Here is a 14,491-nt window from a genome sequence, read left to right on the forward strand (position 1 = left end):
CATCCAAAGGGGATATAGCTCAGTGGAAGAGCGCTCGCTTTGCATGTGAGAAGTCCCGGGTTCAACCCCTGGTATCTCCATTTCGCGGTTTTAGTCTAAAAGTATTTAATTTAACGATGATCTCTACTTGTACATCCGATGGGGATATAGCTCAGTGGAAGTGCGCTCGCTTCGCATGTGAGAAGTACCGGGTTCGACCCCCGGTATCTCCATTTCTCGCTTTTTAGTCTAAAAGTATTTAATTTAGCGATGATCTCTACTTGTACATCCGAAGGGGATATAGCTCAGTGGAAGAGCGCTCGCTTCGCATGTGAGAAGTCCCGGGTTCAACCCCCGGTATCTCCATTTCGCGGTTTTAGTCTAAAAGTATTTAATTTAACGATGATCTCTACTTGTACACTCGTAGGGGATATAGCTCAGTGGAAGAGCGCTCGCTTCGCATGTGAGAAGTCCCGGGTTCAACCCCCGGTATCTCCATTTCGTCGGTTTTAGTCTAAAAGTATTTAATTTTACGATGATCTCTACTTGTCCATCCGAAGGGGATATAGCTCAGTGGAAGAGCGCTCGCTTTGCATGTGAGAAGTCCCGGGTTCGAACCCCGGTATCTCCATTTCGCGGTTTTAGTCTAAAAGTATTTAATTTTACGATGATCTCTACTAGTACATCCGAAGGGGATATAGCTCAGAGGAAGAGAGCTCGCTTCGCATGTGAAGTCCCGGGTTCAACCCCCGGTATCTCCATTTCGCGGCTTTAGTCAAAAAGTATTTAATTTAACGATGATCTCTACTTGTGCATCCGAAGGGGATATAGCTCAGTGGAAGAGCGCTCGCTTTGCATGTGAGAAGTCCCGGGTTCGACCCCCGGTATCTCCATTTCGCGGTTTTAGTCTAAAAGTATTTAATTTTACGATGATCTCTACTAGTACATCCGAAGGGGATATAGCTCAGTGGAAGAGCGCTCGCTTCGCATGTGAGAAGTCCTGGGTTCGAACCCCGGTGTCTCCATTTCGCGGTTTTAGTCTAAAAGTATTTAATTTTACGATGATCTCTACTAGTACATCCGAAGGGGATATAGCTCAGTGGAAGAACGTTGGCTTTTTATGTGAGAAGTGCCAGGTTCGACCCCCGGTATCTCCATTTCGCGCCTTTTAGTCTAAAAGTATTTAATTTAGCGATGATCTCTACTTGTACATCCGAAGGGGATATAGCTCAGTGGAAGAGCGCTCGCTTCGCATGTGAGAAGTCCCGGGTTCAACCCCCGGTATCTCTATTTCGCGGTTTTAGTCTAAAAGTATTTAATTTAACGATGATCTCTACTTGTACACTCGTAGGGGATATAGCTCAGTGGAAGAGCGCTCGCTTCGCATGTGAGAAGTCCCGGGTTCAACCCCCGGTATCTCCATTTCGTCGGTTTTAGTCTAAAAGTATTTAATTTTACGATGATCTCTACTTGTCCATCCGAAGGGGATATAGCTCAGTGGAAGAGCGCTCGCTTTGCATGTGAGAAGTCCCGGGTTCGAACCCCGGTATCTCCATTTCGCGGTTTTAGTCTAAAAGTATTTAATTTTACGATGATCTCTACTAGTACATCCGAAGGGGATATAGCTCAGAGGAAGAGAGCTCGCTTCGCATGTGAAGTCCCGGGTTCAACCCCCGGTATCTCCATTTCGCGGCTTTAGTCAAAAAGTATTTAATTTAACGATGATCTCTACTTGTGCATCCGAAGGGGATATAGCTCAGTGGAAGAGCGCTCGCTTTGCATGTGAGAAGTCCCGGGTTCGACCCCCGGTATCTCCATTTCGCGGTTTTAGTCTAAAAGTATTTAATTTTACGATGATCTCTACTAGTACATCCGAAGGGGATATAGCTCAGTGGAAGAGCGCTCGCTTCGCATGTGAGAAGTCCTGGGTTCGAACCCCGGTGTCTCCATTTCGCGGTTTTAGTCTAAAAGTATTTAATTTTACGATGATCTCTACTAGTACATCCGAAGGGGATATAGCTCAGTGGAAGAACGTTGGCTTTTTATGTGAGAAGTGCCAGGTTCGACCCCCGGTATCTCCATTTCGCGCCTTTTAGTCTAAAAGTATTTAATTTTGCGATGATCTCTACTTGTACATCCAAAGGGGATATAGCTCAGTTGAAGAGCGCTCGCTTTGCATGTGAGAAGTCCCGGGTTCAACCCACGGTATCTCCATTTCGTCGGTTTTAGTCTAAAAGTATTTAATTTTACGATGATCTCTACTTGTACATCCGAAGGGGATATAGCTCAGTGGAAGAGCGCTCGCTTTGCATGTGAGAAGCTCGGGTTCGAACCCCGGTATCTCCATTTCGCGGTTTTAGTCTAAAAGTATTTAATTTTACGATGATCTCTACTAGTACATCCGAAGGGGATATAGCTCAGAGGAAGAGAGCTCGCTTCGCATGTGAATTTCCGGGTTCAACCCCCGGTATCTCCATTTCGCGGCTTTAGTCAAAAAGTATTTAATTTAACGATGATCTCTACTTGTACATCCGAAGGGGATATAGCTCAGTGGAAGAGCGCTCGCTTTGCATGTGAGAAGTCCCGGGTTCGACCCCCGGTATCTCCATTTCGCGGTTTTAGTCTAAAAGTATTTAATTTTACGATGATCTCTACTAGTACATCCGAAGGGGATATAGCTCAGTGGAAGAGCGCTCGCTTCGCATGTGAGAAGTGCCGGGTTCGACCCCCAGTATCTCCATTTCGCGCCTTTTCTTCTAAAAGTATTTAATTTTGCGATGATCTCTACTTGTACATCCAAAGGGGATATAGCTCAGTGGAAGAGCGCTCGCTTTGCATGTGAGAAGTCCCGGGTTCAACCCCCGGTATCTCAATTTCGCGGCTTTAGTCAAAAAGTATTCAATTTTACGATGATCTCTACTTATACATCCGAAGGGGATATAGCTCAGTGGAAGAGCGCTCGCTTCGCATGTGAAAAGTCCCGGGTTCAACCCCCGGTATCTCCATTTCGCGGTTTTAGTCTAAAAGTATTAAATTTAAAGATGATCTCTACTCGTACATCCGATGGGGATATAGCTCAGTGGAAGAGCGCTCGCTTCGCATGTGAGAAGTACCGGGTTCGACCCCCGGTATCTCCATTTCGCGCTTTTTAGTCTAAAAGTATTTAATTTTGCGCTGATCTCTACTTGTACATCCGAAAGGGATATAGCTCAGTGGAAGAGCGCTCGCTTCGCATGTGAGAAGTCCCGGGTTCAACCCCCGGTATCTCCATTTCGTCGGTTTTAGTCTAAAAGTATTTAATTTTACGATGATCTCTACTTGTACATCCGAAGGGGATATAGCTCAGTGGAAGAGCGCTCGCTTTGCATGTGAGAAGTCCCGGGTTCGAACCCCGGTATCTCCATTTCGCGGTTTTAGTCTAAAAGTATTTAATTTTACGATGATCTCTACTAGTACATCCGAAGGGGATATAGCTCAGAGGAATAGAGCTCGCTTCGCATGTGAAGTCCCGGTATCTCCATTTCGCGGTTTTAGTCTAAAAGTATTTAATTTTACGATGATCTCTATTTGTACATCCGAAGGGGATATAGCTCAGTGGAAGAGAGCTCGCTTCGCATGTGAAGTCCCGGTATCTCCATTTCGCGGTTTTAGTCTAAAAGTATTTATTTTTACGATGATCTCTACTTGTACATCCGAAGGGGATATAGCTCAGTGGAAGAACGTTGGCTTTTTATGTGGGAAGTGCCGGGTTCGACCCCCAGTATCTCCATTTCGCGCCTTTTAGTCTAAAAGTATTTAATTTTGCGATGATCTCTACTTGTACATCCAAAGGGGATATAGCTCAGTGGAAGAGCGCTCGCTTTGCATGTGAGAAGTCCCGGGTTCAACCCCTGGTATCTCCATTTCGCGGTTTTAGTCTAAAAGTATTTAATTTAACGATGATCTCTACTTGTACATCCGATGGGGATATAGCTCAGTGGAAGAGCGCTCGCTTCGCATGTGAGAAGTCCCGGGTTCAACCCCCGGTATCTCCATTTCGTCGGTTTTAGTCTAAAAGTATTTAATTTTACGATGATCTCTACTTGTACATCCGAAGGGGATATAGCTCAGTGGAAGAGCGCTCGCTTTGCATGTGAGAAGTCCCGGGTTCGAACCCCGGTATCTCCATTTCGCGGTTTTAGTCTAAAAGTATTTAATTTTACGATGATCTCTACTAGTACATCCGAAGGGGATATAGCTCAGAGGAAGAGAGCTCGCTTCGCATGTGAAGTCCCGGGTTCAACCCCCGGTATCTCCATTTCGCGGCTTTAGTCAAAAAGTATTTAATTTAACGATGATCTCTACTTGTGCATCCGAAGGGGATATAGCTCAGTGGAAGAGCGCTCGCTTTGCATGTGAGAAGTCCCGGGTTCGACCCCCGGTATCTCCATTTCGCGGTTTTAGTCTAAAAGTATTTAATTTTACGATGATCTCTACTAGTACATCCGAAGGGGATATAGCTCAGTGGAAGAGCGCTCGCTTCGCATGTGAGAAGTCCTGGGTTCGAACCCCGGTGTCTCCATTTCGCGGTTTTAGTCTAAAAGTATTTAATTTTACGATGATCTCTACTAGTACATCCGAAGGGGATATAGCTCAGTGGAAGAACGTTGGCTTTTTATGTGAGAAGTGCCAGGTTCGACCCCCGGTATCTCCATTTCGCGCCTTTTAGTCTAAAAGTATTTAATTTAGCGATGATCTCTACTTGTACATCCGAAGGGGATATAGCTCAGTGGAAGAGCGCTCGCTTCGCATGTGAGAAGTCCCGGGTTCAACCCCCGGTATCTCCATTTCGCGGTTTTAGTCTAAAAGTATTTAATTTAACGATGATCTCTACTTGTACACTCGTAGGGGATATAGCTCAGTGGAAGAGCGCTCGCTTCGCATGTGAGAAGTCCCGGGTTCAACCCCCGGTATCTCCATTTCGTCGGTTTTAGTCTAAAAGTATTTAATTTTACGATGATCTCTACTTGTCCATCCGAAGGGGATATAGCTCAGTGGAAGAGCGCTCGCTTTGCATGTGAGAAGTCCCGGGTTCGAACCCCGGTATCTCCATTTCGCGGTTTTAGTCTAAAAGTATTTAATTTTACGATGATCTCTACTAGTACATCCGAAGGGGATATAGCTCAGAGGAAGAGAGCTCGCTTCGCATGTGAAGTCCCGGGTTCAACCCCCGGTATCTCCATTTCGCGGCTTTAGTCAAAAAGTATTTAATTTAACGATGATCTCTACTTGTGCATCCGAAGGGGATATAGCTCAGTGGAAGAGCGCTCGCTTTGCATGTGAGAAGTCCCGGGTTCGACCCCCGGTATCTCCATTTCGCGGTTTTAGTCTAAAAGTATTTAATTTTACGATGATCTCTACTAGTACATCCGAAGGGGATATAGCTCAGTGGAAGAGCGCTCGCTTCGCATGTGAGAAGTCCTGGGTTCGAACCCCGGTATCTCCGTTCGCGGTTTTAGTCTAAAAGTATTTAATTTTACGATGATGTCTACTTATACAATCGTAGGGGATATAGCTCAGTGGAAGAGCGCTCGCTTCGCATGTGAGAAGTACCGGGTTCGACCCCCGGTATCTCCATTTCGCGCTTTTTAGTCTAAAAGTATTTAATTTTTCGATGATCTCTACTTGTACATCCGAAGGGGATATAGCTCAGTTGAAGAGCGCTCGCTTTGCATGTGAGAAGTCCCGGGTTCAACCCCCGGTATCTCCGTTCGCGGTTTTAGTCTAAAAGTATTTAATTTTACGATGATGTCTACTTATACAATCGTAGGGGATATAGCTCAGTGGAAGAGCGCTCGCTTCGCATGTGAGAAGTCCCGGGTTCAACCCCCGGTATCTCCATTTCGTCGGTTTTAGTCTAAAAGTATTTAATTTTACGATGATCTCTACTTGTACATCCGAAGGGGACATAGCTCAGTGGAAGAGAGCTCGCTTCGCATGTGAGAAGTCCCGGGTTCGAACCCCGGTATCTCCATTTCGCGGTTTTAGTCTAAAAGTATTTAATTTTACGATGATCTCTACTAGTACATCCGAAGGGGATATAGCTCAGAGGAAGAGAGCTCGCTTCGCATGTGAAGTCCCGGGTTCAACCCCCGGTATCTCCATTTCGCGGTTTTAGTCTAAAAGTATTTAATTTTACGATTATCTCTACTTGTACATCCGAAGGGGATATAACTCAGTGGAAGAACGTTGGCTTTTTATGTGAGAAGTGCCGGGTTCGACCCCCAGTATCTCCATTTCGCGCCTTTTAGTCTAAAAGTATTTAATTTTGCGATGATCTCTACTTGTACATCCAAAGGGGATATAGCTCAGTGGAAGGGCGCTCGCTTTGCATGTGAGAAGTCCCGGGTTAAACCCCCGGTATCTCCATTTCGCGGTTTTAGTCTAAAAGTATTTAATTTAACGATGATCTCTACTTGTACATCCGATGGGGATATAGCTCAGTGGAAGAGCGCTCGCTTCGCATGTGAGAAGTACCGGGTTCGACCCCCGGTATCTCCATTTCGCGCTTTTTAGTCTAAAAGTATTTAATTTTGCGATGATCTCTACTTGTACATCCGAAGCGGATATAGCTCAGTGGAAGAAGGTTGGCTTATTATGTGAGAAGTGCCAGGTTCGACCCCCGGTATCTCCATTTCGCGCCTTTTAGTCTAAAAGTATTTAATTTTGCGAGGATCTCTACTTGTACATCCAAAGGGGATATAGCTCAGTGGAAGAGCGCTCGCTTTGCATTTGAGAAGTCCCGGGTTCAACCCCCGGTATCTCCATTTCGCGGCTTATTCAAAAAGTATTCAATTTTACGATGATCTCTACTTATACATCCGAAGGGGATATAGCTCAGTGGAAGAGCGCTCGCTTCGCATGTGAAAAGTCCCGGGTTCAACCCCCGGTATCTCCATATCGCGGTTTTAGTCTGAAAGTATTTAATTTAACGATGATCTCTACTTGTACATCCGATGGGGATATAGCTCAGTGGAAGAGCGCTCGCTTCGCATGTGAGAAGTACCGGGTTCGACCCCCGGTATCTCCATTTCGCGCTTTTTAGTCTAAAAGTATTTAATTTTGCGATGATCTCTACTTGTACATCCGAAGGGGATATAGCTCAGTGGAAGAGCGCTCGCTTCGCATGTGAGAAGTCCCGGGTTCAACCCCCGGTATCTCCATTTCGCGGTTTTAGTCTAAAAGGATTTAATTTAACGATGATCTCTACTTGTGCACTCGTAGGGGATATAGCTCAGTGGAAGAGCGCTCGCTTCGCATGTGAGAAGTCCCGGGTTCAACCCCCGGTATCTCCATTTCGACGGTTTTAGTCTAAAAGTATTTAATTTTACGATGATCTCTACTTGTACATCCGAAGAGGATATAGCTCAGTGGAAGAGCGCTCGCTTTGCATGTGAGAAGTCCCGGGTTCGAACCCCGGTATCTCCATTTCGCGGTTTTAGTCTAAAAGTATTTAATTTTACGATGATCTCTACTAGTACATCCGAAGGGGATATAGCTCAGAGGAAGAGAGCTCGCTTCGCATGTGAAGTCCCGGGTTCAACCCCCGGTATCTCCATTTCGCGGTTTTAGTCTAAAAGTATTTAATTTTACGATGATCTCTACTTGTACATCCGAAGGGGATATAGCTCAGTGGAAGAACGTTGGCTTTTTATGTGAGAAGTGCCGGGTTCGACCCCCAGTATCTCCATTTCGCGCCTTTTAGTCTAAAAGTATTTAATTTTGCGATGATCTCTACTTGTACATCCAAAGGGGATATAGCTCAGTGGAAGAGCGCTCGCTTTGCATGTGAGAAGTCCCGGGTTCAACCCCCGGTATCTCCATTTCGCGGTTTTAGTCTAAAAGTATTTAATTTAACGATGATCTCTACTTGTACATCCGATGGGGATATAGCTCAGTGGAAGAGCGCTCGCTTCGCATGTGAGAAGTACCGGGTTCGACCCCGGTATCTCCATTTCGCGCTTTTTAGTCTAAAAGTATTTAATTTTGCGATGATCTCTACTTGTACATCCGAAGGGGATATAGCTCAGTGGAAGAGCGCTCGCTTCGCATGTGAGAAGTCCCGGGTTCAACCCCCGGTATCTCCATTTCGCGGTTTTAGTCTAAAAGTATTTAATTTAACGATGATCTCTACTTGTACATCCGAAGGGGATATAGCTCAGTGGAAGAGCGCTCGCTTCGCATGTGAGAAGTACCGGGTTCGACCCCCGGTATCTCCATTTCGCGCTTTTTAGTCTAAAAGTATTTAATTTTGCGATGATCTCTACTTGTACATCCGAAGGGGATATAGCTCAGTGGAAGAGCGCTCGCTTCGCATGTGAGAAGTACCGGGTTCGACCCCCGGTATCTCCATTTCGCGCTTTTTAGTCTAAAAGTATTTAATTTTGCGATGATCTCTACTTGTACATCCAAATGGGATATAGCTCAGTGGAAGAGCGCTCGCTTTGCATGTGAGAAGTCCCGGGTTCAACCCCCGGTATCTCCATTTCGCGGTTTTAGTCTAAAAGTATTTAATTTAACGATGATCTCTACTTGTACATCCGATGGGGATATAGCTCAGTGGAAGAGCGCTCGCTTCGCATGTGAGAAGTACCGGGTTCGACCTCCGGTATCTCCATTTCGCGCTTTTTAGTCTAAAAGTATTTAATTTTGCGATGATCTCTACTTGTACATCCGAAGGGGATATAGCTCAGTGGATGAGCGCTCGCTTCGCATGTGAGAAGTCCCGGGTTCAACCCCCGGTATCTCCATTTCGCGGTTTTAGTCTAAAAGTATTTAATTTAACGATGATCTCTACTTGTACACTCGTAGGGGATATAGCTCAGTGGAAGAGCGCTCGCTTCGCATGTGAGAAGTCCCGGGTTCAACCCCCGGTATCTCCATTTCGTCGGTTTTAGTCTAAAAGTATTTAATTTTACGATGATCTCTACTTGTACATCCGAAGGGGATATAGCTCAGTGGAAGAGCGCTCGCTTTGCATGTGAGAAGTCCCGGGTTCGAACCCCGGTATCTCCATTTCGCGGTTTTAGTCTAAAAGTATTTAATTTTACGATGATCTCTACTTGTACATCCGAAGGGGATATAGCTCAGTGGAAGAACGTTGGCTTTTTATGTGAGAAGTGCCGGGTTCGACCCCCAGTATCTCCATTTCGCGCCTTTTAGTCTAAAAGTATTTAATTTTGCGATGATCTCTACTTGTACATCCAAAGGGGATATAGCTCAGTGGAAGAGCGCTCGCTTTGCATGTGAGAAGTCCCGGGTTCAACCCCCGGTATCTCCATTTCGCGGTTTTAGTCTAAAAGTATTTAATTTAACGATGATCTCTACTTGTACATCCGATGGGGATATAGCTCAGTGGAAGAGCGCTCGCTTCGCATGTGAGTATTACCGGGTTCGACCCCCGGTATCTCCATTTCGCGCTTTTTAGTCTAAAAGTATTTAATTTTGCGATGATCTCTACTTGTACATCCGAAGGGGATATAGCTCAGTGGAAGAGCGCTCGCTTCGCATGTGAGAAGTCCCGGGTTCAACCCCCGGTATCTCCATTTCGCGGTTTTAGTCTAAAAGTATTTAATTTAACGATGATCTCTACTTGTACACTCGTAGGGGATATAGCTCAGTGGAAGAGCGCTCGCTTCGCATGTGAGAAGTCCCGGGTTCAACCCCCGGTATCTCCATTTCGTCGGTTTTAGTCTAAAAGTATTTAATTTTACGATGATCTCTACTTGTACATCCGAAGGGGATATAGCTCAGAGGAAGAGAGCTCGCTTCGCATGTGAAGTCCCGGGTTCAACCCCCGGTATCTCCATTTCGCGGTTTTAGTCTAAAAGTATTTAATTTTACGATGATCTCTATTTGTACATCTGAAGGGGATATAGCTCAGTGGAAGAGCGCTCGCTTTGCATGTGAAAAGTCCCGGGTTCGACCCCCGGTATCTCCATTTCGCGGTTTTAGTCTAAAAGTTTTTAATTTTACGATGATCTCTACTAGTACATCCGATGGGGATATAGCTCAGTGGAAGAGCGCTCGCTTCGCATGTGAGAAGTCCCGGGTTCGAACCCCGGTGTCTCCATTTCGCGCTTTTTAGTCTAAAAGTATTTAATTTTGCGATGATCTCTACTTGTACATCCGAAGGGGATATAGCTCAGTGGAAGAGCGCACGCTTCGCATGTGAGAAGTCCCGGGTTCAACCCCCGGTATCTCCATTTCGCGGTTTTAGTCTAAAAGTATTTAATTTAACGATGATCTCTACTTGTACATCCGATGGGGATATAGCTCAGTGGAAGAGCGCTCGCTTCGCATGTGAGAAGTACCGGGTTCGACCCCCGGTATCTCCATTTCGCGCTTTTACGTCTAAAAGTATTTAATTTTGCGATGATCTCTACTTGTACATCCGAAGGGGATATAGCTCAGTGGAAGAGCGCACGCTTCGCATGTGAGAAGTCCCGGGTTCAACCCCCGCTATCTCCATTTCGCGGTTTTAGTCTAAAAGTATTTAATTTTACGATGATCTCTATTTGTACATCTGAAGGGGATATAGCTCAGTGGAAGAGCGCTCGCTTTGCATGTGAAAAGTCCCGGGTTCGACCCCCGGTATCTCCATTTCGCGGTTTTAGTCTAAAAGTTTTTAATTTTACGATGATCTCTACTAGTACATCCGATGGGGATATAGCTCAGTGGAAGAGCGCTCGCTTCGCATGTGAGAAGTACCGGGTTCGACCCCCGATATCTCCATTTCGCGCTTTTTAGTCTAAAAGTATTTAATTTTGCGATGATCTCTACTTGTACATCCAAAGGGGATATAGCTCAGTGGAAGAGCGCTCGCTTTGCATGTGAGAAGTCCCGGGTTCAACCCCCGGTATCTCCATTTCGCGGTTTTAGTCTAAAAGTATTTAATTTAACGATGATCTCTACTTGTACATCCGATGGGGATATAGCTCAGTGGAAGAGCGCACGCTTCGCATGTGAGAAGTCCCGGGTTCAACCCCCGCTATCTCCATTTCGCGGTTTTAGTCTAAAAGTATTTAATTTTACGATGATCTCTACTTGTACATCCGAAGGGGATATAGCTCAGTGGAAGAACGTTGGCTTTTTATGTGAGAAGTGCCGGGTTCGACCCCCAGTATCTCCATTTCGCGCCTTTTAGTCTAAAAGTATTTAATTTTGCGATGATCTCTACTTGTACATCCAAAGGGGATATAGCTCAGTGGAAGAGCGCTCGCTTTGCATGTGAGAAGTCCCGGGTTCAACCCCCGGTATCTCCATTTCGCGGTTTTAGTCTAAAAGTATTTAATTTAACGATGATCTCTACTTGTGCGCTCGTAGGGGATATAGCTCAGTGGAAGAGCGCTCGCTTCGCATGTGAGAAGTCCCGGGTTCAACCCCCGGTATCTCCATTTCGTCGGTTTTAGTCTAAAAGTATTTAATTTTACGATGATCTCTACTTGTACATCCGAAGGGGATATAGCTCAGTGGAAGAGCGCTCGCTTTGCATGTGAGAAGTCCCGGGTTCGAACCCCGGTATCTCCATTTCGCGGTTTTAGTCTAAAAGTATTTAATTTTACGATGATCTCTACTAGTACATCCGAAGGGGATATAGCTCAGAGGAAGAGAGCTCGCTTCGCATGTGAAGTCCCGGGTTCAACCCCCGGTATCTCCATTTCGCGGTTTTAGTCTAAAAGTATTTAATTTTACGATGATCTCTACTTGTACATCCGAAGGGGATATAGCTCAGTGGAAGAACGTTGGCTTTTTATGTGAGAAGTGCCGGGTTCGACCCCCAGTATATCCATTTCGCGCCTTTTAGTCTAAAAGTATTTAATTTTGCGATGATCTCTACTTGTACATCCAAAGGGGATATAGCTTAGTGGAAGAGCGCTCGCTTTGCATGTGAGAAGTCCCGGGTTCAACCCCCGGTATCTCCATTTCGCGGTTTTAGTCTAAAAGTATTTAATTTAACGATGATCTCTACTTGTACATCCGATGGGGATATAGCTCAGTGGAAGAGCGCTCGCTTCGCATGTGAGAAGTACCGGGTTCGACCCCCGGTATCTCCATTTCGCGCTTTTTAGTCTAAAAGTATTTAATTTTGCGATGATCTCTACTTGTACATCCGAAGGGGATATAGCTCAGTGGAAGAGCGCTCGCTTCGCATGTGAGAAGTCCCGGGTTCAACCCCCGGTATCTCCATTTCGCGGTTTTAGTCTAAAAGTATTTAATTTAACGATGATCTCTACTTGTACACTCGTAGGGGATATAGCTCAGTGGAAGAGCGCTCGCTTCGCATGTGAGAAGTCCCGGGTTCAACCCCCGGTATCTCCATTTCGTCGGTTTTAGTCTAAAAGTATTTAATTTTACGATGATCTCTACTTGTACATCCGAAGGGGATATAGCTCAGTGGAAGAGCGCTCGCTTTGCATGTGAGAAGTCCCGGGTTCGAACCCCGGTATATCCATTTCGCGGTTTTAGTCTAAAAGTATTTAATTTTACGATGATCTCTACTAGTACATCCGAAGGGGATATAGCTCAGAGGAAGAGAGCTTGCTTCGCATGTGAAGTCCCGGGTTCAACCCCCGGTATCTCCATTTCGCGGTTTTAGTCTAAAAGTATTTAATTTTACGATGATCTCTATTTGTACATCTGAAGGGGATATAGCTCAGTGGAAGAGCGCTCGCTTTGCATGTGAAAAGTCCCGGGTTCGACCCCCGGTATCTCCATTTCGCGGTTTTAGTCTAAAAGTTTTTAATTTTACGATGATCTCTACTAGTACATCCGAAGGGGATATAGCTCAGTGGAAGAACGATGGCTTTTTATGTGAGAAGTGCCAGGTTCGACCCCCGGTATCTCCATTTCGCGCCTTTTAGTCTAAAAGTATTTAATTTTGCGAGGATCTCTACTTGTACATCCAAAGGGGATATAGCTCAGTGGAAGAGCGCTCGCTTTGCATTTGAGAAGTCCCGGGTTCAACCCCCGGTATCTCCATTTCGCGGCTTTAGTCAAAAAGTATTCAATTTTACGATGATCTCTACTTATACATCCGAAGGGGATATAGCTCAGTGGAAGAGCGCTCGCTTCGCATGTGAAAAGTCCCGGGTTCAACCCCCGGTATCTCCATTTCGCGGTTTTAGTCTAAAGGTATTTAATTTAACGATGATCTCTACTTGTACATCCGATGGGGATATAGCTCAGTGGAAGAGCGCTCGCTTCGCATGTGAGAAGTACCGGGTTCGACCCCCGGTATCTCTATTTCGCGCTTTTTAGTCTAAAAGTATTTAATTTTTCGATGATCTCTACTTGTACATCCGAAGGGGATATAGCTCAGTGGAAGAGCGCTCGCTTCGCATGTGAGAAGTCCCGGGTTCAACCCCCGGTATCTCCATTTCGCGGTTTTAGTCTAAAAGTATTTAATTTAACGATGATCTCTACTTGTACACTCGTAGGGGATATAGCTCAGTGGAAGAGCGCTCGCTTCGCATGTGAGAAGTCCCGCGTTCAACCCCCGGTATCTCCATTTCGTCGGTTTTAGTCTAAAAGTATTTAATTTTACGATGATCTCTACTAGTACATCCGAAGGGGATATAGCTCAGTGGAAGAACGTTGGCTTTTTACGTGAGAAGTGCCAGGTTCGACCCCCGGTATCTCCATTTCGCGCCTTTTAGTCTAAAAGTATTTAATTTTGCGAGGATCTCTACTTGTACATCCGAAGGGGATATAGCTCAGTGGAAGAGCGCTCGCTTCGCATGTGAAAAGTCCCGGGTTCAACCCCCGTTATCTCCATTTCGCGGTTTTAGTCTAAAGGTATTTAATTTAACGATGATCTCTACTTGTACATCCGATGGGGATATAGCTCAGTGGAAGAGCGCTCGCTTCGCATGTGAGAAGTCCCGGGTTCGAACCCCGGTATCTCCATTTCGCGGTTTTAGTCTAAAAGTATTTAATTTTACGATGATCTCTACTTGTACATCCGAAGGGGATATAGCTCAGTGGAAGAACGTTGGCTTTTTATGTGAGAAGTGCCGGGTTCGACCCCCAGTATCTCCATTTCGCGCCTTTTAGTCTAAAAGTATTTAATTTTGCGATGATCTCTACTTGTACATCCAAAGGGGATATAGCTCAGTGGAAGAGCGCTCGCTTTGCATGTGAGAAGTCCCGGGTTCAACCCCCGGTATCTCCATTTCGCGGTTTTAGTCTAAAAGTATTTAATTTAACGATGATCTCTACTTGTACATCCGATGGGGATATAGCTCAGTGGAAGAGCGCTCGCTTCGCATGTGAGTATTACCGGGTTCGACCCCCGGTATCTCCATTTCGCGCTTTTTAGTCTAAAAGTATTTAATTTTGCGATGATCTCTACTTGTACATCCGAAGGGGATATAGCTCAGTGGAAGAGCGCTCGCTTCGCATGTGAGAAGTCCCGGGTTCAACCCCCGGTATCTCCATTTCGCGGTTTTAGTCTAAAAGTATTTAATTTAAC

At 45.4% G+C, this 14,491-nt stretch overlaps 77 non-coding genes across 77 annotated transcripts; all 77 read left to right on the forward strand.

Moving 5' to 3' along the window:
- The first annotated feature begins 8 nt into the window (after window positions 1-8).
- TRNAA-UGC (transfer RNA alanine (anticodon UGC)) lies at window positions 9-80 on the forward strand. Its single transcript has one exon. It is a non-coding gene; the product is annotated as a tRNA-Ala (tRNA).
- Window positions 81-273: 193 nt separating this feature from the next.
- Window positions 274-345, forward strand: TRNAA-CGC (transfer RNA alanine (anticodon CGC)). Its single transcript has one exon. It is a non-coding gene; the product is annotated as a tRNA-Ala (tRNA).
- A 60-nt stretch (window positions 346-405) lies between these two features.
- TRNAA-CGC (transfer RNA alanine (anticodon CGC)) lies at window positions 406-477 on the forward strand. Its single transcript has one exon. It is a non-coding gene; the product is annotated as a tRNA-Ala (tRNA).
- A 61-nt stretch (window positions 478-538) lies between these two features.
- TRNAA-UGC (transfer RNA alanine (anticodon UGC)) lies at window positions 539-610 on the forward strand. The gene has a single exon. It is a non-coding gene; the product is annotated as a tRNA-Ala (tRNA).
- A 190-nt stretch (window positions 611-800) lies between these two features.
- TRNAA-UGC (transfer RNA alanine (anticodon UGC)) lies at window positions 801-872 on the forward strand. Its single transcript has one exon. It is a non-coding gene; the product is annotated as a tRNA-Ala (tRNA).
- Window positions 873-932: 60 nt separating this feature from the next.
- On the forward strand, window positions 933-1,004 carry TRNAA-CGC (transfer RNA alanine (anticodon CGC)). Its single transcript has one exon. It is a non-coding gene; the product is annotated as a tRNA-Ala (tRNA).
- Window positions 1,005-1,197: 193 nt separating this feature from the next.
- TRNAA-CGC (transfer RNA alanine (anticodon CGC)) lies at window positions 1,198-1,269 on the forward strand. Its single transcript has one exon. It is a non-coding gene; the product is annotated as a tRNA-Ala (tRNA).
- Window positions 1,270-1,329: 60 nt separating this feature from the next.
- TRNAA-CGC (transfer RNA alanine (anticodon CGC)) lies at window positions 1,330-1,401 on the forward strand. Its single transcript has one exon. It is a non-coding gene; the product is annotated as a tRNA-Ala (tRNA).
- Window positions 1,402-1,462: 61 nt separating this feature from the next.
- TRNAA-UGC (transfer RNA alanine (anticodon UGC)) lies at window positions 1,463-1,534 on the forward strand. Its single transcript has one exon. It is a non-coding gene; the product is annotated as a tRNA-Ala (tRNA).
- A 190-nt stretch (window positions 1,535-1,724) lies between these two features.
- On the forward strand, window positions 1,725-1,796 carry TRNAA-UGC (transfer RNA alanine (anticodon UGC)). The gene has a single exon. It is a non-coding gene; the product is annotated as a tRNA-Ala (tRNA).
- A 60-nt stretch (window positions 1,797-1,856) lies between these two features.
- On the forward strand, window positions 1,857-1,928 carry TRNAA-CGC (transfer RNA alanine (anticodon CGC)). Its single transcript has one exon. It is a non-coding gene; the product is annotated as a tRNA-Ala (tRNA).
- Window positions 1,929-2,254: 326 nt separating this feature from the next.
- TRNAA-UGC (transfer RNA alanine (anticodon UGC)) lies at window positions 2,255-2,325 on the forward strand. The gene has a single exon. It is a non-coding gene; the product is annotated as a tRNA-Ala (tRNA).
- A 190-nt stretch (window positions 2,326-2,515) lies between these two features.
- On the forward strand, window positions 2,516-2,587 carry TRNAA-UGC (transfer RNA alanine (anticodon UGC)). Its single transcript has one exon. It is a non-coding gene; the product is annotated as a tRNA-Ala (tRNA).
- A 60-nt stretch (window positions 2,588-2,647) lies between these two features.
- TRNAA-CGC (transfer RNA alanine (anticodon CGC)) lies at window positions 2,648-2,719 on the forward strand. The gene has a single exon. It is a non-coding gene; the product is annotated as a tRNA-Ala (tRNA).
- A 61-nt stretch (window positions 2,720-2,780) lies between these two features.
- Window positions 2,781-2,852, forward strand: TRNAA-UGC (transfer RNA alanine (anticodon UGC)). The gene has a single exon. It is a non-coding gene; the product is annotated as a tRNA-Ala (tRNA).
- Window positions 2,853-2,912: 60 nt separating this feature from the next.
- Window positions 2,913-2,984, forward strand: TRNAA-CGC (transfer RNA alanine (anticodon CGC)). The gene has a single exon. It is a non-coding gene; the product is annotated as a tRNA-Ala (tRNA).
- A 60-nt stretch (window positions 2,985-3,044) lies between these two features.
- TRNAA-CGC (transfer RNA alanine (anticodon CGC)) lies at window positions 3,045-3,116 on the forward strand. Its single transcript has one exon. It is a non-coding gene; the product is annotated as a tRNA-Ala (tRNA).
- Window positions 3,117-3,177: 61 nt separating this feature from the next.
- Window positions 3,178-3,249, forward strand: TRNAA-CGC (transfer RNA alanine (anticodon CGC)). Its single transcript has one exon. It is a non-coding gene; the product is annotated as a tRNA-Ala (tRNA).
- Window positions 3,250-3,310: 61 nt separating this feature from the next.
- On the forward strand, window positions 3,311-3,382 carry TRNAA-UGC (transfer RNA alanine (anticodon UGC)). Its single transcript has one exon. It is a non-coding gene; the product is annotated as a tRNA-Ala (tRNA).
- A 427-nt stretch (window positions 3,383-3,809) lies between these two features.
- On the forward strand, window positions 3,810-3,881 carry TRNAA-UGC (transfer RNA alanine (anticodon UGC)). The gene has a single exon. It is a non-coding gene; the product is annotated as a tRNA-Ala (tRNA).
- Window positions 3,882-3,941: 60 nt separating this feature from the next.
- Window positions 3,942-4,013, forward strand: TRNAA-CGC (transfer RNA alanine (anticodon CGC)). Its single transcript has one exon. It is a non-coding gene; the product is annotated as a tRNA-Ala (tRNA).
- A 61-nt stretch (window positions 4,014-4,074) lies between these two features.
- Window positions 4,075-4,146, forward strand: TRNAA-UGC (transfer RNA alanine (anticodon UGC)). The gene has a single exon. It is a non-coding gene; the product is annotated as a tRNA-Ala (tRNA).
- A 190-nt stretch (window positions 4,147-4,336) lies between these two features.
- Window positions 4,337-4,408, forward strand: TRNAA-UGC (transfer RNA alanine (anticodon UGC)). The gene has a single exon. It is a non-coding gene; the product is annotated as a tRNA-Ala (tRNA).
- A 60-nt stretch (window positions 4,409-4,468) lies between these two features.
- TRNAA-CGC (transfer RNA alanine (anticodon CGC)) lies at window positions 4,469-4,540 on the forward strand. The gene has a single exon. It is a non-coding gene; the product is annotated as a tRNA-Ala (tRNA).
- Window positions 4,541-4,733: 193 nt separating this feature from the next.
- On the forward strand, window positions 4,734-4,805 carry TRNAA-CGC (transfer RNA alanine (anticodon CGC)). The gene has a single exon. It is a non-coding gene; the product is annotated as a tRNA-Ala (tRNA).
- A 60-nt stretch (window positions 4,806-4,865) lies between these two features.
- On the forward strand, window positions 4,866-4,937 carry TRNAA-CGC (transfer RNA alanine (anticodon CGC)). The gene has a single exon. It is a non-coding gene; the product is annotated as a tRNA-Ala (tRNA).
- A 61-nt stretch (window positions 4,938-4,998) lies between these two features.
- On the forward strand, window positions 4,999-5,070 carry TRNAA-UGC (transfer RNA alanine (anticodon UGC)). The gene has a single exon. It is a non-coding gene; the product is annotated as a tRNA-Ala (tRNA).
- A 190-nt stretch (window positions 5,071-5,260) lies between these two features.
- TRNAA-UGC (transfer RNA alanine (anticodon UGC)) lies at window positions 5,261-5,332 on the forward strand. Its single transcript has one exon. It is a non-coding gene; the product is annotated as a tRNA-Ala (tRNA).
- A 60-nt stretch (window positions 5,333-5,392) lies between these two features.
- TRNAA-CGC (transfer RNA alanine (anticodon CGC)) lies at window positions 5,393-5,464 on the forward strand. Its single transcript has one exon. It is a non-coding gene; the product is annotated as a tRNA-Ala (tRNA).
- Window positions 5,465-5,523: 59 nt separating this feature from the next.
- On the forward strand, window positions 5,524-5,595 carry TRNAA-CGC (transfer RNA alanine (anticodon CGC)). The gene has a single exon. It is a non-coding gene; the product is annotated as a tRNA-Ala (tRNA).
- Window positions 5,596-5,656: 61 nt separating this feature from the next.
- TRNAA-UGC (transfer RNA alanine (anticodon UGC)) lies at window positions 5,657-5,728 on the forward strand. Its single transcript has one exon. It is a non-coding gene; the product is annotated as a tRNA-Ala (tRNA).
- A 59-nt stretch (window positions 5,729-5,787) lies between these two features.
- On the forward strand, window positions 5,788-5,859 carry TRNAA-CGC (transfer RNA alanine (anticodon CGC)). Its single transcript has one exon. It is a non-coding gene; the product is annotated as a tRNA-Ala (tRNA).
- Window positions 5,860-5,920: 61 nt separating this feature from the next.
- TRNAA-CGC (transfer RNA alanine (anticodon CGC)) lies at window positions 5,921-5,992 on the forward strand. Its single transcript has one exon. It is a non-coding gene; the product is annotated as a tRNA-Ala (tRNA).
- A 323-nt stretch (window positions 5,993-6,315) lies between these two features.
- TRNAA-UGC (transfer RNA alanine (anticodon UGC)) lies at window positions 6,316-6,387 on the forward strand. Its single transcript has one exon. It is a non-coding gene; the product is annotated as a tRNA-Ala (tRNA).
- A 60-nt stretch (window positions 6,388-6,447) lies between these two features.
- On the forward strand, window positions 6,448-6,519 carry TRNAA-CGC (transfer RNA alanine (anticodon CGC)). Its single transcript has one exon. It is a non-coding gene; the product is annotated as a tRNA-Ala (tRNA).
- Window positions 6,520-6,713: 194 nt separating this feature from the next.
- On the forward strand, window positions 6,714-6,785 carry TRNAA-UGC (transfer RNA alanine (anticodon UGC)). Its single transcript has one exon. It is a non-coding gene; the product is annotated as a tRNA-Ala (tRNA).
- A 59-nt stretch (window positions 6,786-6,844) lies between these two features.
- TRNAA-CGC (transfer RNA alanine (anticodon CGC)) lies at window positions 6,845-6,916 on the forward strand. The gene has a single exon. It is a non-coding gene; the product is annotated as a tRNA-Ala (tRNA).
- Window positions 6,917-6,976: 60 nt separating this feature from the next.
- Window positions 6,977-7,048, forward strand: TRNAA-CGC (transfer RNA alanine (anticodon CGC)). Its single transcript has one exon. It is a non-coding gene; the product is annotated as a tRNA-Ala (tRNA).
- A 61-nt stretch (window positions 7,049-7,109) lies between these two features.
- On the forward strand, window positions 7,110-7,181 carry TRNAA-CGC (transfer RNA alanine (anticodon CGC)). The gene has a single exon. It is a non-coding gene; the product is annotated as a tRNA-Ala (tRNA).
- Window positions 7,182-7,241: 60 nt separating this feature from the next.
- On the forward strand, window positions 7,242-7,313 carry TRNAA-CGC (transfer RNA alanine (anticodon CGC)). The gene has a single exon. It is a non-coding gene; the product is annotated as a tRNA-Ala (tRNA).
- Window positions 7,314-7,374: 61 nt separating this feature from the next.
- On the forward strand, window positions 7,375-7,446 carry TRNAA-UGC (transfer RNA alanine (anticodon UGC)). The gene has a single exon. It is a non-coding gene; the product is annotated as a tRNA-Ala (tRNA).
- Window positions 7,447-7,769: 323 nt separating this feature from the next.
- On the forward strand, window positions 7,770-7,841 carry TRNAA-UGC (transfer RNA alanine (anticodon UGC)). Its single transcript has one exon. It is a non-coding gene; the product is annotated as a tRNA-Ala (tRNA).
- Window positions 7,842-8,033: 192 nt separating this feature from the next.
- TRNAA-CGC (transfer RNA alanine (anticodon CGC)) lies at window positions 8,034-8,105 on the forward strand. The gene has a single exon. It is a non-coding gene; the product is annotated as a tRNA-Ala (tRNA).
- A 60-nt stretch (window positions 8,106-8,165) lies between these two features.
- On the forward strand, window positions 8,166-8,237 carry TRNAA-CGC (transfer RNA alanine (anticodon CGC)). The gene has a single exon. It is a non-coding gene; the product is annotated as a tRNA-Ala (tRNA).
- A 61-nt stretch (window positions 8,238-8,298) lies between these two features.
- On the forward strand, window positions 8,299-8,370 carry TRNAA-CGC (transfer RNA alanine (anticodon CGC)). Its single transcript has one exon. It is a non-coding gene; the product is annotated as a tRNA-Ala (tRNA).
- Window positions 8,371-8,696: 326 nt separating this feature from the next.
- On the forward strand, window positions 8,697-8,768 carry TRNAA-CGC (transfer RNA alanine (anticodon CGC)). Its single transcript has one exon. It is a non-coding gene; the product is annotated as a tRNA-Ala (tRNA).
- Window positions 8,769-8,828: 60 nt separating this feature from the next.
- Window positions 8,829-8,900, forward strand: TRNAA-CGC (transfer RNA alanine (anticodon CGC)). The gene has a single exon. It is a non-coding gene; the product is annotated as a tRNA-Ala (tRNA).
- A 61-nt stretch (window positions 8,901-8,961) lies between these two features.
- Window positions 8,962-9,033, forward strand: TRNAA-UGC (transfer RNA alanine (anticodon UGC)). Its single transcript has one exon. It is a non-coding gene; the product is annotated as a tRNA-Ala (tRNA).
- Window positions 9,034-9,226: 193 nt separating this feature from the next.
- TRNAA-UGC (transfer RNA alanine (anticodon UGC)) lies at window positions 9,227-9,298 on the forward strand. Its single transcript has one exon. It is a non-coding gene; the product is annotated as a tRNA-Ala (tRNA).
- Window positions 9,299-9,358: 60 nt separating this feature from the next.
- On the forward strand, window positions 9,359-9,430 carry TRNAA-CGC (transfer RNA alanine (anticodon CGC)). The gene has a single exon. It is a non-coding gene; the product is annotated as a tRNA-Ala (tRNA).
- Window positions 9,431-9,491: 61 nt separating this feature from the next.
- On the forward strand, window positions 9,492-9,563 carry TRNAA-CGC (transfer RNA alanine (anticodon CGC)). The gene has a single exon. It is a non-coding gene; the product is annotated as a tRNA-Ala (tRNA).
- A 60-nt stretch (window positions 9,564-9,623) lies between these two features.
- On the forward strand, window positions 9,624-9,695 carry TRNAA-CGC (transfer RNA alanine (anticodon CGC)). Its single transcript has one exon. It is a non-coding gene; the product is annotated as a tRNA-Ala (tRNA).
- A 191-nt stretch (window positions 9,696-9,886) lies between these two features.
- TRNAA-UGC (transfer RNA alanine (anticodon UGC)) lies at window positions 9,887-9,958 on the forward strand. Its single transcript has one exon. It is a non-coding gene; the product is annotated as a tRNA-Ala (tRNA).
- Window positions 9,959-10,018: 60 nt separating this feature from the next.
- Window positions 10,019-10,090, forward strand: TRNAA-CGC (transfer RNA alanine (anticodon CGC)). Its single transcript has one exon. It is a non-coding gene; the product is annotated as a tRNA-Ala (tRNA).
- A 61-nt stretch (window positions 10,091-10,151) lies between these two features.
- On the forward strand, window positions 10,152-10,223 carry TRNAA-CGC (transfer RNA alanine (anticodon CGC)). Its single transcript has one exon. It is a non-coding gene; the product is annotated as a tRNA-Ala (tRNA).
- Window positions 10,224-10,283: 60 nt separating this feature from the next.
- TRNAA-CGC (transfer RNA alanine (anticodon CGC)) lies at window positions 10,284-10,355 on the forward strand. The gene has a single exon. It is a non-coding gene; the product is annotated as a tRNA-Ala (tRNA).
- Window positions 10,356-10,548: 193 nt separating this feature from the next.
- On the forward strand, window positions 10,549-10,620 carry TRNAA-UGC (transfer RNA alanine (anticodon UGC)). Its single transcript has one exon. It is a non-coding gene; the product is annotated as a tRNA-Ala (tRNA).
- A 60-nt stretch (window positions 10,621-10,680) lies between these two features.
- On the forward strand, window positions 10,681-10,752 carry TRNAA-CGC (transfer RNA alanine (anticodon CGC)). Its single transcript has one exon. It is a non-coding gene; the product is annotated as a tRNA-Ala (tRNA).
- A 61-nt stretch (window positions 10,753-10,813) lies between these two features.
- TRNAA-UGC (transfer RNA alanine (anticodon UGC)) lies at window positions 10,814-10,885 on the forward strand. Its single transcript has one exon. It is a non-coding gene; the product is annotated as a tRNA-Ala (tRNA).
- Window positions 10,886-11,210: 325 nt separating this feature from the next.
- On the forward strand, window positions 11,211-11,282 carry TRNAA-UGC (transfer RNA alanine (anticodon UGC)). The gene has a single exon. It is a non-coding gene; the product is annotated as a tRNA-Ala (tRNA).
- Window positions 11,283-11,342: 60 nt separating this feature from the next.
- TRNAA-CGC (transfer RNA alanine (anticodon CGC)) lies at window positions 11,343-11,414 on the forward strand. The gene has a single exon. It is a non-coding gene; the product is annotated as a tRNA-Ala (tRNA).
- A 61-nt stretch (window positions 11,415-11,475) lies between these two features.
- TRNAA-UGC (transfer RNA alanine (anticodon UGC)) lies at window positions 11,476-11,547 on the forward strand. The gene has a single exon. It is a non-coding gene; the product is annotated as a tRNA-Ala (tRNA).
- A 323-nt stretch (window positions 11,548-11,870) lies between these two features.
- On the forward strand, window positions 11,871-11,942 carry TRNAA-UGC (transfer RNA alanine (anticodon UGC)). The gene has a single exon. It is a non-coding gene; the product is annotated as a tRNA-Ala (tRNA).
- Window positions 11,943-12,002: 60 nt separating this feature from the next.
- On the forward strand, window positions 12,003-12,074 carry TRNAA-CGC (transfer RNA alanine (anticodon CGC)). The gene has a single exon. It is a non-coding gene; the product is annotated as a tRNA-Ala (tRNA).
- A 61-nt stretch (window positions 12,075-12,135) lies between these two features.
- TRNAA-CGC (transfer RNA alanine (anticodon CGC)) lies at window positions 12,136-12,207 on the forward strand. The gene has a single exon. It is a non-coding gene; the product is annotated as a tRNA-Ala (tRNA).
- A 60-nt stretch (window positions 12,208-12,267) lies between these two features.
- On the forward strand, window positions 12,268-12,339 carry TRNAA-CGC (transfer RNA alanine (anticodon CGC)). The gene has a single exon. It is a non-coding gene; the product is annotated as a tRNA-Ala (tRNA).
- A 61-nt stretch (window positions 12,340-12,400) lies between these two features.
- Window positions 12,401-12,472, forward strand: TRNAA-UGC (transfer RNA alanine (anticodon UGC)). The gene has a single exon. It is a non-coding gene; the product is annotated as a tRNA-Ala (tRNA).
- A 190-nt stretch (window positions 12,473-12,662) lies between these two features.
- Window positions 12,663-12,734, forward strand: TRNAA-UGC (transfer RNA alanine (anticodon UGC)). The gene has a single exon. It is a non-coding gene; the product is annotated as a tRNA-Ala (tRNA).
- Window positions 12,735-12,927: 193 nt separating this feature from the next.
- Window positions 12,928-12,999, forward strand: TRNAA-UGC (transfer RNA alanine (anticodon UGC)). Its single transcript has one exon. It is a non-coding gene; the product is annotated as a tRNA-Ala (tRNA).
- A 60-nt stretch (window positions 13,000-13,059) lies between these two features.
- Window positions 13,060-13,131, forward strand: TRNAA-CGC (transfer RNA alanine (anticodon CGC)). Its single transcript has one exon. It is a non-coding gene; the product is annotated as a tRNA-Ala (tRNA).
- Window positions 13,132-13,191: 60 nt separating this feature from the next.
- On the forward strand, window positions 13,192-13,263 carry TRNAA-CGC (transfer RNA alanine (anticodon CGC)). Its single transcript has one exon. It is a non-coding gene; the product is annotated as a tRNA-Ala (tRNA).
- Window positions 13,264-13,324: 61 nt separating this feature from the next.
- On the forward strand, window positions 13,325-13,396 carry TRNAA-CGC (transfer RNA alanine (anticodon CGC)). The gene has a single exon. It is a non-coding gene; the product is annotated as a tRNA-Ala (tRNA).
- A 60-nt stretch (window positions 13,397-13,456) lies between these two features.
- On the forward strand, window positions 13,457-13,528 carry TRNAA-CGC (transfer RNA alanine (anticodon CGC)). Its single transcript has one exon. It is a non-coding gene; the product is annotated as a tRNA-Ala (tRNA).
- Window positions 13,529-13,854: 326 nt separating this feature from the next.
- Window positions 13,855-13,926, forward strand: TRNAA-CGC (transfer RNA alanine (anticodon CGC)). The gene has a single exon. It is a non-coding gene; the product is annotated as a tRNA-Ala (tRNA).
- A 193-nt stretch (window positions 13,927-14,119) lies between these two features.
- Window positions 14,120-14,191, forward strand: TRNAA-UGC (transfer RNA alanine (anticodon UGC)). Its single transcript has one exon. It is a non-coding gene; the product is annotated as a tRNA-Ala (tRNA).
- A 60-nt stretch (window positions 14,192-14,251) lies between these two features.
- TRNAA-CGC (transfer RNA alanine (anticodon CGC)) lies at window positions 14,252-14,323 on the forward strand. Its single transcript has one exon. It is a non-coding gene; the product is annotated as a tRNA-Ala (tRNA).
- Window positions 14,324-14,384: 61 nt separating this feature from the next.
- On the forward strand, window positions 14,385-14,456 carry TRNAA-CGC (transfer RNA alanine (anticodon CGC)). The gene has a single exon. It is a non-coding gene; the product is annotated as a tRNA-Ala (tRNA).
- Window positions 14,457-14,491: the final 35 nt, after the last annotated feature.

This window comes from Phalangium opilio, unplaced genomic scaffold (assembly GCF_054372755.1).
Source record: "Phalangium opilio isolate 3A_F unplaced genomic scaffold, DU_Popi_V2 ptg000031l_1, whole genome shotgun sequence".
NCBI lineage: Eukaryota > Metazoa > Arthropoda > Arachnida > Opiliones > Phalangiidae > Phalangium > Phalangium opilio.